Raw genomic sequence first — 16,738 nt, 5'->3', positions numbered from 1 at the left:
ACAATCTTTGCATTTCAAAGATGATGGTACAAATACAAAAGAACGTTTTTTTTTTTTCTTTGTATCTTATACCAGATGTATTGTGTGTTATTCTACTACATTCCATTCACATTTCCACAAACTTAAGTGTTTCCTTTCAAATGGTACTAAGAATATGCATATCCTTGCTTCAGGACCTGAGCTACAGGCAGTTAGATTTGGGTATGTCATTTTAGGTGAAAATTTAAAAAAAGGGGGAAAATTCTTCAAAGGATTAAGATTTTCAGCTTCTTGATATGCCACACCTGTAAGGTGGATGGGTTATCTTGGCAAAGGAGAAATTTCGCTAACAGGGATGTCAACAAATTTGTGCACAATTTGAGAGAAATAAGCTTTTCTTGCGTTATGGAAAATTTCTCGGATCATTTATTTCAGCTCATGAAATGTGGGACCAACACATATGTTGTGTTTATATTTTTGTTCAGTATAGATTAGAGGAGCATCTATCCAGGGTGGGACTTTTAATTCTGGTCTGCCTGCCACCAACTTTTAAACAGCTGGAACTATTTGCCACTTTCCCATTGAAACTTGAATAAACATTTCCCATCACACTTTTTCTCATCAATTTTTTTTTTTTCATACTGGGGGTGTGTGATTGAGAAAACATCCTCCCTCTCTCACAACTTCTCCCACTGTCTGCATTAGTACTGAGGTTCAGTGAAAGCAGGGCTGTTCAATTCTGGTCCTGGAGGGCTGATAAGCTTCTGTTTTTTTTTGTTTCTACCTGGTAAATTGCATTCACCTGGTGTCCCAGATCTGAATTAGTCCCTTATTAGACGGAGAGGATGAAAACCAGAATTATTATGGCTCTCCAGGACCGACATTGAACAGTCCTGAGTGCAAGGATCCCAGCATGTGTCGTTATCATCTATCTAGGATTGTGTAGTTTAGGGTTGATCTTACATTTGGTTCACATCTAGGTGTAATGTATAGGGACAGATGGGATATCATACCTGGCTGAGTATAGTCAGAGTGAAGGTGAGAGGGGTATTTTGTTCTTCAATGAGAGTGCTAGTGCAATGCACCTGCTAGTTCTGTCTTGACTTGTAAACTCTTGCTCCTCAGGTAGCATAGGTTGACAAACTTCCTCCAGCTGTTCTATAGTTTTTGTCAGTGTTTTGCCGGTTTGTTTACGTGTTGTGTGCCTCTGACAATGTTAGCTGCCTGCTAGGGATGATGGCACGCACGCACACAAATCCAAATCCAAAGTTTAGTGGCCTTTAAGTCTGGTTTTCCTTAGACGTCGGCATATTCCACATCTGGTTCTTATATCAACAAGCCAAGATCTTCAGCAGCACCAGCCAGTGTCTCCCCTCTCCGTTTTCATTATATCAAATCCAAAGTGGCTTCCAAACGATCAATTTCCAAGTTGAAAGTGGAACAGCCTGTCTCCAAATCATCAGTTATCCTAGAGAAAGACCTAATTTGTCTCTAGGAGTTTCCAGCAGCTCCCAAAATCGTTTTGTTTTTTCTTTCTCACTTCCTCCTTTTTTGGTCATGCACACCGCCTTCCTGCCTATCTGTCTCCTTTCCTTCCCTAAAACTATGGATAGGAAGCCTGGTTGCATCATAGTCCAGCGGTGTAGCCTGAGACAACACTAACTCCCGTCTCAGTGCCCTTGACTGCATTAGAGTGGAGACAGATCAGCTGCTGGTGAGTGGTTATTTTGTTTTCTCATGTGGTCACTTCGATAACACTTTGTTTGTATGTAAAATAAACACCTCATTTTTTGATAGTTCAGTCTGAGGTGAAGCCAACAGAAAATATGCAGTTTTAGGATTGTGTATTTAAAAATGCCTCTGAGTAGATACAGTACATCATGCTTATAGGGCAAAAGGCTTGACTATACCTTTTAGGGATAAAAGACTTGACTTCAGGGTGATCTGCGTCTTTTGATATTAAGTACTAGCCTATTTCTCAAGGTGTGGGTGTGCAATCTGTGCATGCATGTGCAGTGTACAGGCAAGGCTCTTCATGTTGCATGTTGAAACACTTTTGGTGGAATGTTTACTTTGTAAAAATAGCTATTTCCTGTGAGGTTCTTTTAGGTGGATGGCCTTGAGGTTATCTCTGTCATAGAACAGACAACTCACAAACTCTACTGTACAATAACGGACCAAACACAACTAATCAAATGGACCGTTGCCCATTGGAAAAATAACATGTTTTTTTGGGGAGATGGTCAGTTCAGAGTTTTTGACACTGCTTACTTGTGTGATTTGGGATATAGGTTGGAAAAGCAGTTTCTGGACCTCTTTTTATTAAACAGATTTTTTAAAAACTTTTTCCAAATTACACAGCATCAAAACTGAAAAGCAGGGGAAAAAACTGTTGCCATAAGGTAGGTACAGTACAATATATTAAAGCAATTATATTTATTTTTACCAAAGTAAACTTCTTTCAAAGTCTTAAAGGCCCAGTGCAGTCAAAAATTAGTTTTTTTCCTTTGTTTTATTTATATTTCCACACTGTGGTTGAAATAATACTGTGAATTGTGAACATGATGATAATGCCCTTTTAGTGTAAGAGTGGTTTGAAAAGACCACCAGAAATGTCAGCCTGTTTTGGTGGGATGGAGTTTTGGCCTTCCATGGTGACATCACCATGCGGTAAATTGGTAAATAGATCAATAAGAAAGAGTTCTAAACCCCTCTGCCAATAAAAGCACATTTTCAGTTTCCCCTTCCAAATTAGACCACTCCCAGACAGTCCTAGAAAAATTCTTGCTTGAGAAATTGCTCTTTGCTAAGAATCTATTTTTGTTTCTTTTTGACCATTTTAATTGTAAACAGTCACAGCAAGGTACTTCATTGTTACCCAGAAATGATTTGATATTGAGATCAAAAAGGCTGCATTGGACCTTTTTAAGGCATAAGTCAATCTTTCCATAACAATTATTTCTTCAATTATACTTTACAATTCTTCAGACTTTGGAGCTTACACTTTATATCAATTCCTGTTAATAAATGTTTCTACAAGCAGAAAATCAAACTTTAATCAACGATATGTCACTGTCAATTACAACCTCCAGAACATTACCAAGGTACATAACAGGGCAGGTTCTAGGGACTTCCTATCCCAGAACATATTTTATTACAGAACATACAGTATTGTCACAGAACAGTGTTATCTTCAGACATTCCACGAAAACATGAGTGTGGTTGGGATCTAGCCTACATGGCCACACAGCTGCCAGCATGCTTGTGTACCTAGCTATTGGCTTTTGATTCTAGGTGTGATTCAAAACAGAGTCATATTTTTCCAACAAAATTCCCACCATGTTTTTCAGTTTCGAACAATATATTCAAAATACTTCTACAAACTCTGAACCTCTGAATTTAGATTTTAGATTTTATTAGGATCCCCATTAGCTGACGCAATGAAGACAAGCTAGTCTTCCTGGGGTCCGACAAATAAAATACTTTTACAATTGACATACATTTAAAAAGCATTAACAAGTAGACAGGATCTGTGCACTCATAGTCAATCTCATTAGATGTACTTATAATGCTTTCTTGAATGTGAATTTTCTTTTCGCTTGGGTTGGTGAGGAGTTCTTTTATGTGGTGGCTCTGTATATAACTGTTGATATATCAGTCTTCAATTCCTTCTACCATTTTGCTTTAAATATAGAAGGTTGAATCTTTCTAGAGGCAATCAGGCCATGACAGAGTGAAGAAACTGTCTTGGATGTTCTGAGTTTATATACAGTACATTTCAAATGTTCTATCGTTTTTATCTATTTTTCAAAATCATTTTCTCGGCTTTCTAGCAATGCTATAATTTACAATTTGGTCAGGTCCAGTGGTGTGCCACAGTTTAGCGTGCCCCCCCCCCCCCCCCCCCCCCAACAAGGTCCGTGCAAGCCCTCCCCGCATATTTGTTTAGTTTTTTTTTCTATATATATTTGAGTCTGAGAGAAAATGTTTACAGCTAATTTCTTGTAAAAAAAATGTGCCATTGCTTATAACATGTTCATATTTTATCTGGGGGGTGGTAGTATGCCAGTGGTCAAGTCCCCACTCCCTTTAGGGTCTTGACCTGATTCTCTAGTGTACTCTCCGAAGACTTATATTAGCAGGCTTGTCACAGATCCTTGGAGGTTTGTCATCATTATGAAACTCCATGTGGTTTTCCCCCAATCTGCCTGACAACTCCTCAAATATACATATACACAGATGACAAGTCAGAGTTTAGTTTGACCAAGGACTTTCCCACTGGTTTGGTACGAGATGTACTGAGCTTTTAGGCCTGTGGCTGTGGCCGTTTTGGTTAGGAGTGTTCAACCCAGCCTGGGCAAAATGCGTCCGGTTGTACGTCAACATTATTTGACTGGATTGGAACTAAAAGCATAACGCAGCAGGCATCTCAGTACAACACTGGACACATTCTAATACCTGTGGCATAGGTCTTATTAACATAAACCAGACACTGAGCAGTCGCTCAGCCTCAGGTGTGGGCTTGGACGGTCAATCGCCTCATTCCAAATTAGAAAATAAGCCTGTTCAAGTTTTATGGATGTATTATCCCATGTGTCACAGAAAAACATGCATTCTCTGCCTTAGCCTTAATCTCTGACACGTGTTGTGTCAGAGGGACATGTGTTGTGTCAGAGGTTACAAGGCTAAGGCAGAGTGAGTGCATGTTTTTCTGTAGACATCCATATGTGTTTGAAGAGGACCAAACCAATCCCAAGTAAAGGGATGGAGGTTAATAGGAGACAGACATGATAGGGTGGCGTTGGCCTCCTGCATTAGAAAAGCTCTGGCCGGCTTCTGGCACTCTGAGGCCAGCTAGAGGAATCGTCGGATGGTGGGAGAAGAAAGAGAGCGGCGGTACGGTTTTATCCTGCCTCTTCTCACAGACGCGTCAAAGTTTATACATAGAATAATACATGATTCGACCAGGTCCAGTCATGATCTGGGGATCTGATTTATCCCTTTGATCTCATCTGTCCCCCCCACCCATGTTTCCACCTACAGTATCTACCAACCACAACCAAATGGTGAGACCTACACTATGTAATCTTTAGGAAACCTAGGCTATCCCCCAGTCGTGTGCTCAACTCCCAAGAGGGACATCAAAATTAGTTACCAGAAAACTGTAAAAAAAAAAAAATTGCTAGATATATATATTTATTAGAGGTCGGACGATTGATTTTTCAATGCCGATACCGATTATTGGAGGACCCAAAAAAAGACGATACCGATTAATCGGCCGATTTTTATTTATATATATTTTTTTATTTAAAAATTGTAATAATGACAATTACAACAATACTGAATGAACACTTTTCTTGTACCTTAATATAATACATCAATAAAATCAATTTAGCCTCAAATAAATAATGAAACATGTTCAATTTGGTTTAAAAAATGCAAAAACAAAGTGTTGGAGAAGAAAGTAAAAGTGCAATATGTGCCATGTAAAAACGCTAACGTTTAAGTTCCTTGCTCAGAACATGAGAACATATGAAAGCTGGTGGTTCCTTTTAACATGAGTCTTCAATATTCCCAGGTAAGAAGTTTTAGGTTGTAGTTATTATAGGAATTATTATAGGACTATTTCTCTCTATACCATTTGTATTTGATATACCTTTGACTATTGGATGTTCTTATAGGCACTTGAGTATTGCCAGTGTAACAGTATAGCTTCCGTCCCTCTCCTCGCCTCTACCTGGGCTCGAACCAGGAACACATCGACAACAGCCACCCTCGAAGCATCGTTACCCATCGCTCCACAAAAGCCGCGGCCCTTGCAGAGCAAGGGGAACAACTACTCCAAGTCTCAGAGCGAGTGACGTCACCATTTGAAACGCTATTAGCGCGCACCCCGCTAACTAGCTAGCCATTTCACATCGGTTATACCAGCCTAATCTCGGGAGTTGATAGGCTTGAAGTCATAAACAGCTCAATGCTTGAAGCATTGCGAAGAGCTGCTGGCAAACGCACGAAAGTGCTGTTTGAATGAATGCTTACGAGCCTGCTGCTGCCTACCATCGCTCAGTCAGACTGCTCTATCAAATATCAAATCATAGACTTAATTATAACATAACACACAGAAATACGAGCTTTTGGTCATTGATATGGTCGAATCCGGAAACTATCATTTCGAAAACAAAACGTTTATTCTTTCAGTGAAATACGGAACCGTTCCGTATTTTATCTAACGGGTGGCATCCCTAAGTCTAAATATTGCTGTTACATTGTACAACCTTCAATGTTATGTCATAATTATGTACAATTCTTGCAAATTAATTACGGTCTTTGTTAGGAATAAATGGACTTCACACAGTTCGCAACGAGCCAGGCGGCCCAAACTGCTTCCGAAGTGACACAATTTCCCTAATTATAAGAAATTCATGTTAGCAGGCAATATTAACTAAATATTCAGGTTTAAAAATATATACTTGTGTATTGATTTTAAAGAAAGGCATTGATGTTTATGGTTAGGTTTGGTGCAACGACAGTGCTAAATCATCACCCGTTTGGCGAAGTAGACTGTGATTCAATGAGAAATTAACAGGCACCGTATCGATTATATGCAACGCAGGACACACTAGATAAACTAGTAATATCAACCGTGTGTAGTTAACTAGTGATTATGTTAAGAGTTTTTTATAAGATAAGTTTAATGCTAGCTAGCAACTTACCTTGGCTTCTTGCTGCCCTCGCGTAACAGGTAGTCAGCCTGCCACGCAGCCTCCTCGTGGAGTGCAATGTAAGGCAGGTGGTTAGAGTGTTGGACTAGTAACCAGAAGGTTGCAAAAACGAATCCCCAAGCTGACAAGGTAAAAATCTGTCGTTTTGCCCCTGAACAAGGCAGTTAACCCACCGTTCCTAGGCCTTCATTGAAAATTAGAATGTGTTCTTAACTGACTTGCCTAGTTAAATAAAGGTGTAAAAAAAAAAATTGGTGTCCAAAAATACCGTTTTCCGATTGTTACGAAAACCTGAAATCGGCCCTAATTAATCGGCCATTCCGATTAATCGGTCGACCTCTAATATATATATATATATATATATATATATATATATATATATGAGATATATATATATATGAGATATCCTAGATGGCAGACCCAATAAGTAGTACTTGAAGTCATGTCTTTTTGATGTAAAGCATACTCCCTGGGTATTTATTGCTTAGTATTTGCGTGCCAATCCATCATTCTTAATTCAGAGAAATCATGATTGATACGATAAAGTATTTTTTTAGCTCTACTTAGTAGTAGTCTCAGTAGTAGTTAGCCGTAGCAGTACGGTAAGTGCTGGTCTCCCAGGCTGTAGCTATATTATTTGTTTAGTTGTGTGGAGAGAAGTCACCCAGGCAGCTTATTGAGTGGAAGGCATGCCGACGGAGGCAAAGGCTGTTTGAGTGAAGTCTGAACACCAGACCATAACAGACCAGGATATGAGGGGCTGGGAAGGATTAGAGAGCAGAGAAGACTTCCATGTCTAGAACATCAGCTGTGGAAACAATACATTTCTTAGATCATAATGAATACATTGTTATGAGTGCTGGGCCTAGTAATGTGTGTGTTTGTCACTTATTTGACTGTCTGTCTGGATATCTCAGTTTGTGTATATTTGTATCGGTCTGTGTATACTTGCTCCAAAGGAAGAGAGAAAAAGCGAGGCGGAGAGAGGAGTTGCCCCAAAGAGGACCGCTTTGTGTGTTTGAGAGAAAGAGAGTAGCTCATGAATGAGTTGAAATTGGTGCTTTTCAGTGAAGGAGTATGAGCCATTAATGTTGTGTACTTTTGTCTGTGTTTGGGATCTGTTTGATTAGTTAGATGGGAGTGAGTCTGAACTTGTGTGTGTCTGTCTGGAGTCTGGACCAATGACTGTCTGTCAGTTGAGGGTGTGTGAGTGCACAATTGTCTTATTATTTGTACAAGACTACACAATTGAGTCAAACCAATCGTGTTTGTGATTGTGTCGGCCACAGTTGGTAGACACCAGACAAACATCATATATGGTCCAAGCCAGGGGTGTAATTCAGTACGTCTACTTTTAGCCACACAGTCTTACATGTTCAAATGACTGATGATAAGAAGGACTAGCTGCTAAGATGGTCTTTAGTCTCTCACACAACTCAGTCTTCCTGACTTTAGAGTCTGGATAGGCTCCTTGATGGTGTAGGCACGATGCTTCAATAATAAAGGGGGCTGTACTTTAAAAAAAACTGATTTTGGTTCTCCTTTTGTCTTTCTCACTCAAACACCCACATGGACAACACACAGCCCCTGAGAGCCGCCCCCCTCCAATACAGCTGTTGGATTTTCAAATCCAAACAATGAGAGATCTCAACCCCCCAAGAGAGAGAAATAAATAAACAGTTAGAGAAATAATCAAAGCTCAAGACAATTTTTGTGTGAACATTGCACCAACAAACCGACTCCTGTCCAGACCAGTGTGTCACAGCTCTCCCTCACTGTGTACCACGTTAATCGTGTCAACCAGGCTCGGGAATCTCTGCTTAAAGTTGCCAAATCAAAGATGACTAACATGTTAGGGCCTGGTCCTGAAGGAACCCGTATGTGGGGTGATGTTACAGTGATGTTAGGGTTTGGAATCTTTCACTGAAACACTGTGCACCAACCACACTATCATCTGACTGCAGCGTTAACAAAGCACACAGTAAATAACTGAAATGAAGGCTTTATTAGAGCACAAGTAGCCATATCCAAATGTCATCATGACTGTTTGGTCTGTGCTCGATGTAGCTAAACATAATCGTCTATTGTCTTGACTCTGAATGTCATAGCTGTTCACTGATGTGTTGATTCATGCTGCCTGTGATCGTGTGTGTTGTGAGAGCGTGGGAGCTGGCTGCTGGAGACAGACTGTATGTGGATGACAATGGGAAGCAAGGAATTGAATTAGCTCTGGGTGTGGGCACCAACAACGTGTGTGTGTGTGTATGTGTGTGTGTGTAGAGCAGTAGACCAAACACAACGGGTCCTATTAAAAACCTGGGGCGGTGCCTTTTCTCTTTCACAATGTCTCTCCCAATAACAAGTCTCCTACTAATATCACTGTCTGCCAACTCTTTTCCAATGAGCACCACTCCATATTTCACTCACACACTATGGCATTGCACAGGGGCTCATTGCAACATGTGTGCTGCAAACATGTCCATTCACTGAAACGATTAACAACATTGTTGTGCGCACAAACACACACATGTGACTTTGCTCATGTGTGCTCAGACATGCACTACCGTTCAAAAGTTTGGGGTCACTTAGAAATGTCCTTGTTTTTGAAAGAAAAGTTTTTTTTTTTGCACACTTAAATAACATCAAATTGATCAGAAATACAGTGTAGACATTGTTAATGTTGTAAATAACTATTGTAGCTGGAAACGGCAGATTTTTTTAATTTTTCATGGACTATCTACATAGGCGTCCAGAGTTCCCATTATCAGCAACCATCAATCCTGTCTTCCAATGGCACGTTGTGTTAGCTAATCCAAGTTTATTATTTTAAAAGGCTAATTGATCATTGGAAGACCCTTTTGAAATTATGTTAGCACAGCTGAAAACTGTTGTACTGCTTAAAGAAGCAATACAACTGGCCTCTTTTAGACTAGTTGAGTATCTGGGGGCATCAGCAGTTGTGGGTTTGATTTACAGGCTCAAAATGGCCAGAAACAAAGACCTTTCTTTTGAAACTCGTCGGTCTATTCTTGTTCTGAGAAATGAAGGCTATTCCATGTGAGAAATTGCCAAGGAACTAAAGATCTTGTACAACACTGTGTACTACTCCCTTCATAGAACAGCGCAAACGGGCTCTAACCAGAATAGAAAGAGGAGTGGGAGGCCCCGGTGCACAACTGAGCAAGAAGACAAGTACATTAGTGTCTAGTTTGAGAAACAGACGCCTCAAGTTCTCAACTGGCAGCTTCATTATATAGTACCTGCAAAACACCAGTCTCAATGTCAACAGTGACGAGGTGACTCCGGGATGCTGGCCTTCTCGGCAGAGTTTCTCTGTCCAGTGTCTGTTGTTTTGCTCACCTTAATCTTTTATTTTTGTTGGCCAGTCTGAGATATGGCTTTTTTTTGCAACAACATTTGAACGGTTGTGTGTGTGTATGTGTGTGTGTGTGTGTAAGGACATACAGTTGAAGTCGGAGGTTAAAACTCGTTTTATTTATATATATATATATATATATATATATATATATATATATATATATATATATATATATATATATATATATATATATATATAATGTGTGTGTATATATGTGTGTACAGTTGTTGCCAAAAGTTGAGAATGACACAAATATTAATTTTCACAAAGTCTGCTGCCTCAGTTTGTATGATGGTAATTTGTATATACTCCAGAATGTTATGAAGAGTGATCAGATGAATTGCAATTCATTGCAAAGTCCCTCTTCGCCATGCAAATGAACGGAATCCCCAAAAAACATTTCCACTGCTTTTCAGCCTTGCCACAAAAGGACCAGCTGACATCATGTCAGTGATTCTCTCGTTAACACAGGTCTGAGTGTTGACGAGGACAAGGCTGGAGATCACTCTGTCATGCTGATTGACTTCGGATAACAGACTGGGAGCTTCAAAAGGAGGGTGGTGCATGGAATCATTGTTCTTCCTCTGTCAATCATGGTTACCTGCAAGGAAACACGTGCCGTCATCATTGCTTTACACAAAAAGGGCTTCACAGGCAAGGATATTGCTGCCAGTAAGATTGCACCTAAATCTTCCATTTATCGGATCATCAAGAACTTCAAGGAGAGCGGTTCAATTGTTGTGAAGAAGGCTTCAGGGCACCCAAGAACGTCCAGCAAGCGCCAGGACCGTCTACTCTAGTTGATTCAGCTGCGGGATCGGGGCACCACCAGTACAGAGCTTGCTCGGGAATGGCAGCAGGCAGGTGTGAGTGCATCTGCACGTACAGTGAGGCGAAGACTTTTGGAGTATGGCCTGGTGTCAAGAAGGGCAGCAAAGAAGCCACTTCTTTGAATAAAGAATGGTACCAACACATCCTCCGAGAGCAACTTCTCCCAACCATCCAGGAACAGTTTGGTGACGAACAATGCCCTTTCCAGCATGATGGAGCATCTTGCGATTAGGCAAAAGTGATAACTAAATGGCTCGGGGAACAAAACATTGATATTTTAGGTCCATGGCCAGGAAACTCCCCAGACCTTAATCCCATTGAGAACTTGTGGTCAATCCTCAAGAGGCGGTTGGACAACCAACAACCCACATTCTGACGAACTCCAAGCATTGATTATGCAAGAATGGGCTGCCATCAGTCAGGATGTGGCCCAGAAGTTAATTGACAGCATGCCAGGGCAGATTGCAGAGGTCTTGAAAAAGAAGGGTCAACACTGCAAATATTGACTCTTTGCATCAACTTCATGTAATTGTCAATAAAAGCTTTTGACAGTTATGAAATGCTTGCAATTATACTTCAGTATTCCATAGTAACATCTTACAAAAATATCTAAAGACACTGAAACAGCTAACTTTGTGGAACTTAATATTTGTGTCATTCTCAACTTTTGGCCACGACTCTGTGTGTGTGTGTATATACAGTGGGGAGAACAAGTATTTGATACACTGCCGATTTTGCAGGTTTTCCTACTTACAAAGCATGTAGAGGTCTGTAATTTTTATCATAGGTACACTTCAACTGTGAGAGACGGAACAAAAATCCAGAAAATCACATTGTATGATTTTTAAGTAATTAATTTGCATTTTATTGCATGGCATAAGTATTTGATCACCTACCAACCAGTAAGAATTCCGGCTCTCACAGACCTGTTAGTTTTTCTTTAAGAAGCGCTCCTGTTCTCCACTCATTACCTGTATTAACTGCACCTGTTTGAACTCGTTACCTGTATAAAAGACACCTGTCCACACACTCAATCAAACAGACTCCAACCTCTCCACAATGGCCAAGACCAGAGAGCTGTGTAAGGACATCAGGGATGAAATTGTAGACCTGCACAAGGCTGGGATGGGCTACAGGACAATAGGCAAGCAGCTTGGTGAGAAGGCAACAACTGTTTGTGCAATTATTAGAAAATGGAAGAAGTTCAAGATGACAGTCAATCACCCTCAGTCTGGGGCTCCATGCAAGATCTCACCTCGTGGGGCATCAATGACCATGAGGAAGGTGAGGGATCAGCCCAGAACTACACGGCAGGACCTGGTCAATGACCTGAAGAGAGCTGGGACCACAGTCTCAAAGAAAACCATTAGTAATACACTACGCCGTCATGGATTAAAATCCTGCAGCGCACGCAAGGTCCCCCTGCTCAAGCAGGCGCATGTCCAGGCCTGTCTGAAGTTTGCCAATGACCATCTGGATGATCCAGAGGAGGAATGGGAGAAGGTCATGTGGTCTGATGAGACAAAAATAGAGCTTTTTGGTCTAAACTCCACTCGCCGTGTTTGGAGGAAGAAGAAGGATGAGTACAACCCCAAGAACACCATCCCAACCGTGAAGCATGGAGGTAGAAACATCATTCTTTGGGGATGCTTTTCTGCAAAGGGGACAGGACGACTGCACCGTATTGAGGGGAGGATGGATGGGGCCATGTATAGCGAGATCTTAGCCAACAACCTCCTTCCCTCAGTAAGAGCATTGAAGATGGGTCGTGGCTGGGTCTTCCAGCATGACAACAACCCGAAACACACAGCCAGGGCAACTAAGGAGTGGCTCCGTAAGAAGCATCTCAAGGTCCTGGAGTGGCCTAGCCAGTCTCCAGACCTGAACCCAATAGAAAATCTTTGGAGGGAGCTGAAAGTCCGTATTGCCCAGCGACAGCCCCGAAACCTGAAGCATCTGGAGAAGGTCTGTATGGAGGAGTGGGCCAAAATCCCTACTGCAGTGTGTGCAAACCTGGTCAAGAACTACAGGAAACGTATGATCTCTGTAATTGCAAACAAAGGTTTCTGTACCAAATATTAAGTTCTGCTTTTCTGATGTTTCAAATACTTATGTCATGCAATAAAATGCTAATTAATTACTTAAAAATCATACAATGTGATTTTCTGGATTTTTGTTTTTAGATTCCGTCTCTCACAGTTGAAGTGTACCTTTGATAAAAATTACAGACTTCTACATGCTTTGTAAGTAGGAAAACCTGCAAAATCGGCAGTGTATCAAATACTTGTTCTCCCCACTGTATATATATATATATATGTATACACACACTAAAGGCTTCCGCATACATAGATTTGGTTTGCTCCTAGCAGAACTCGGCTAGGCGACGTGAACATCTGTGCTCGCATACCCCTTAAAATACATTTGCTTGCAAAATTAGAAAAAATCTGCAATATTAGGTTTTGTCCCTCTTGAGACAGATGTACACACATCTGTAATAAATGTTGACGTTTTTGCAGAGGTCCTAGTCACCTAATTGTACATCTAATAAAGATGTTTGGTGCAGTATTTCTCACAATGTGCATGAAAACAACCAGTTGTCTGTCGTTGTAATACAAACACTTAATTGAAGGATCCCTACTGTTGACCAACCACTGACGAAGGGGGCGTAGACTTCGGCTTGCCTCAAGAGAAAATGTTGTGTGCTCGAACTGCTGGGGAAAACAATGGCCAAACACCAAAATGAACAAAAACGTAAACATTTTGTTATACTATACAATGCATTCGGAAAGTATTCAGACTCCTTGACTTTTTCCACATTTTGTTACGGTACAGCCTTATTCTAAAATGTGTTAAATCTTCAATCTACACACAATACCCCATAATGACAAAGCGAAAACAGGTTTTTAGACATTTTTACAAATGTAATACAAATAAAAAAACATACCTTTATTTTCTATGAGACTCGAAATATTGATCTCGGGTGCATCCTGTTTCCATTGATCATCCATGAGATGTTTCTACAACTTGATTGGAGTCCACCTGTGGTAAATTCAATTGATTGGACAGGATTTGGAAAGGCACACACCTGTCAATATATACGGTCGCACAGTTGACAGTGCATGTCAGAGCAAAAACCAAGCCATGAGGTCGATGGAATTGTCCATAGAGCTCCGAGACGACAGGATTGTGTCGGTACACAGATCTGGGAAGAGTACCAAAAATGTATGCAGCATTGAAGGGCCTCAAGAACACAGTGGCCTCCATCGTTCTTAAATGGAAGATGTTTGGAACCACCAAGACTCTTCCTAGAGCTGGCTGCCTGGCCAAACTGAGCAATCGGTGACCAAGAACCCGATGGTCACTCTGACAGAGCTCCCGAGTTCCTCTGTGGAGATGGGTAAACTTTCCAGAAGGACAACAATCTCTGCTGCATTCTACCAATCATGCCTTTCTGGTAGAGTGGCCAGACGGAAGCTACTCCTTAGCGAAAAGCACATGACAGCCTCCTTGAAGTTTGCCAAAAGGCACCTAAAAGACCCTTTAGTCTAAGATTCTCTAGTCTAATGAAACAAAGATTGAACTCTTTGGCCTGAATGTCAAGCTTCACTTCATTCCTAAAGAAAATAATGTAATTTTTACTCTATACGTTTTCCCTGACACCCAATAATACTTGTTAATTTGACAGGAAAATGGTCCAATTCACGCACTTATCAAGTGAACATCCCTACTGCCTCTGATCTGGTTTAGTTTGTAAATGACATCTGAGTGTTGGAGTGTGCCCCTGTCTCTCTGTAAAAAAAAATAGTTTTACTGTTGATGCTTAAGTATATTTTAGCAATTACGTGTAATTTTGATACAGAAGTATATTTAAAACCAAATACTTTTAGATTTTCACTTTAGTCCTTTACTTTTACTCTATGACAATTGGGTACTTTTTCCACCACTGAAGAGTGGCTTTGGGACAAGTCTCTGAATGTCCTTGAGTGGCCCAGCCAGAGCTTGGACTTGAACCTGATCGAGCATCTCTGGAGAGACCTGAAAATAGTGCAGTGACGCTCCCCATCCAACCTGACAGATCTTGAGGCTCTGCAGAGAAGAATGGGAGAAACTCCCCAAATACAGGTGTTCCAAGCTTGTAGTGTCATAGGTGCTTCAACAAAGTAATGAGTAAAGGGTCTGAATACTTATGTAAATGTAAATTTGCTGAAATGTATAACCTTTTTTTGCTTTGCCATTATGGGGTATTGTGTGTTGACTGAGGAAAAACAACAATTTAATCCATTTTAGAGTAAGGCTGTAACGTAACAAAATGTGGAGAAAGTCGAGGGGACTGAATACTGGGAACCATACAGTAATCTTAACACACACACATACACACACACATACACACACAGAGGTTGAGATGGGGGTTATATAAAAGTTAGGTGTGCTCTAGCAGGACAGGCTGTTCAGATTAAAGCCAGTCAGTCGGGGGAGGGAGTTTATGTCTCTGATCCAGTGCTGTTGGCAGCTTGGTCTTGCATTTTTATCAGTATTTTCTTAATGGGGAGGGGAGATGGAGGAGCATCAAACCTTTATTATGCTGATCATACTGCCTAATAAACTGTTGCGTGTCATCATGTAGGGAGTGTGTTTGTGTAGGGTTAACCCTGACTGAGGTAACAGGGCTGAATCACCTCAAGAGGCTCCAGTCATCTCGAAGTGAGACACCTGTAGTAAGTGAGAGGAAATCTAACCCCTTTCATTCAATATAGGTCTAGCTCTCCCGCTGAAGGGTCACAAGTTGGAACGTGGCACGTTTGTGTTCACGTGATTGAGTGTCTAGGCTACTGCGGGTGTGGTAGTGTGTGATGGCGCCTTGGTCGTGTGTGTGATGGCGCCTTGGTCGTGTGTGTGATGGTGCCTTGGTCGTGTGTGTGTGTGTGTGTGGTATGCGTTGAAACAAGTGTGTGTAAGCAGGTGCCACGTGGTAGTGAATGTACTAAGCTTGAGTGAGGGGCACAGAGGGGCCGTGTGTGTTCACAGCTGCCCGGGGGGCTCCGGATGTGAGTGGTGTGTTTGTGTCGCTCCGGCCACGGTAGCTGTTCTTTCTCTAAACCCACCACTAATTCTCTTGACTTGAGAGCGCACGTCTGGACACACGCACACAACACACATACTCAAACACTACATACACAAACCAGTGGAGGCTTCTCAGAGGAGGAAGGGGAAGACAATCCTCAGTGAATTTCAGAAAAATGTAAATTTAGAAAAACATTTCAAACATTATCCTTTTACATAAAACTGTACTAAATATACTCACGTCACCAAATAATTGATTAAAACACACTGTTTTGCAATGAAGGTCTACAGTAGCCTCAACAGCACTCAGTAGGGTAGCACCATGGTGTAGCCGGAGGACAGCTAGCTTCCGTCCTCTGGGTACATTTGATTTCAATACAAAACCTAGGAGACACATGTTATGTAATTATGACAACTTTTGGAAGACATCCTACAACCTATCAGAGCTCTTGCATCATGTACTGACATTTTTTCCACCCAGTCAAAGGATCAGATAATGAATCTAGTACTGAAAACATAAGCTACAGCTAGCTAGCACTACAGTACATAAAATGTGGTGAGTAGTTGTCTCAAAGAGAGAGAAAGGCAATAGTTGAACAGTTTTGAACAAATTAATTTCTTCAAAAGTTAAGGAGAAGCAAAAGATTTCTCAATAAAAAAAGTTTCACATACTTAGTTAGCAGATGCAGCTAGCTAGTTTAGCCTACTCAGAGGGATGCTATGACTATCCAACACAACACTGGAACTCTTCCAAGTCAAAGTAATC

General features: G+C 41.0%; 1 protein-coding gene across 1 annotated transcript in view; it reads left to right on the top strand.

Annotated features, from left to right (window-relative positions):
- The first annotated feature begins 1,614 nt into the window (after nucleotides 1–1,614).
- Nucleotides 1,615–16,738, top strand: part of LOC120059162 (pleckstrin homology domain-containing family G member 5-like) — a 50,551-nt gene continuing 35,427 nt past the window's right edge. Inside the window, exon 1 of the mRNA XM_039008002.1 lies at nucleotides 1,615–1,693. The gene's annotated coding sequence lies outside the window, so the exon portion shown is untranslated. The remainder of the gene's footprint in view (nucleotides 1,694–16,738) is intronic.

Source organism: Salvelinus namaycush, chromosome 14, assembly GCF_016432855.1.
Source record: "Salvelinus namaycush isolate Seneca chromosome 14, SaNama_1.0, whole genome shotgun sequence".
Classification (NCBI taxonomy): Eukaryota; Metazoa; Chordata; class Actinopteri; order Salmoniformes; family Salmonidae; genus Salvelinus; species Salvelinus namaycush.
The sequence above is the reverse complement of the archived record's forward strand: the minus strand, read 5'-3'. Positions and strand labels throughout refer to the sequence as shown.